Source organism: Thamnophis elegans, chromosome 8, assembly GCF_009769535.1.
Source record: "Thamnophis elegans isolate rThaEle1 chromosome 8, rThaEle1.pri, whole genome shotgun sequence".
NCBI classification, from domain to species: Eukaryota; Metazoa; Chordata; class Lepidosauria; order Squamata; family Colubridae; genus Thamnophis; species Thamnophis elegans.
In genome coordinates, this window is record NC_045548.1 from 12776985 (window position 1) to 12777822 (window position 838).

An 838-nucleotide genomic window follows, 5' to 3' on the forward strand; every position below is an offset into this window, starting at 1 on the left:
GCATGGCCGTGTGTGCAGAGTGTAGGTCCCTGTCGAGCCCTTTTTAAGGGGCCGTCTCTCTCTAGGGCTACTGCAGAGGAGCAGTTGTGGTCTCGTTATCTATGGAGGCTGCTGTGCTTTCCCCCCCGAACGTGAGTTTGGCCACTTCAGTGCTGCGTCATGCGGTTCTCATGTGACCCTGGCTCTCTCTCTCTGGCAGTTCGAAACAAGAGGTTGGGGGATTGCGCATTTCTGGACGGTTGCGTTCAGCAACATAGGCACTCGCAATCCCAAATGACAGAAATAAAAAAAAAAAGTTTTATTTATTAGTGGCTTGATTTTGCAGTGGTTTTGCTTTAATCCTCCGTTTTAGAGAGGCTATTGGGGGGCAGGGGGGGGCACTCCTGCTTTTTCCTTCCTGCAGGATTTGAGCCATGCTGTTGGAAAGGAGCGATTTCGTCTTCTCTCGGAGTGATGACGCTGCACCACTTTTGGCATATCCTGCTTCCCCCATTTACCTGGGTGGCTGTTGCTGCTGCTGCTGCTAGGGTTCCTGTTGCCTGCCTGCCTGCCTGCCTGCTTGCATTTCAGCCCGGCTTGTTTCAGGAGAGCATCACTCATCAGCACGCAAAAGGAAAGACACACGATGAAATCTGGGCACTGCATTCTGTTATTGCTGCTGGAGGCGAAGAAATGGGGGATGCACGGTTTACTTTTTCCCCCTCCCTGAATGGTGAAAATGCGAGTTAAAAGGTTGGGGAGCAAACATTGAAAGAAATGCCATGCCAGCTTAATCCGGTACATGTAGGGAGGGCATTGGCAGCAATGCAGCATACATGGAACGGTATGCGTCCAGAGG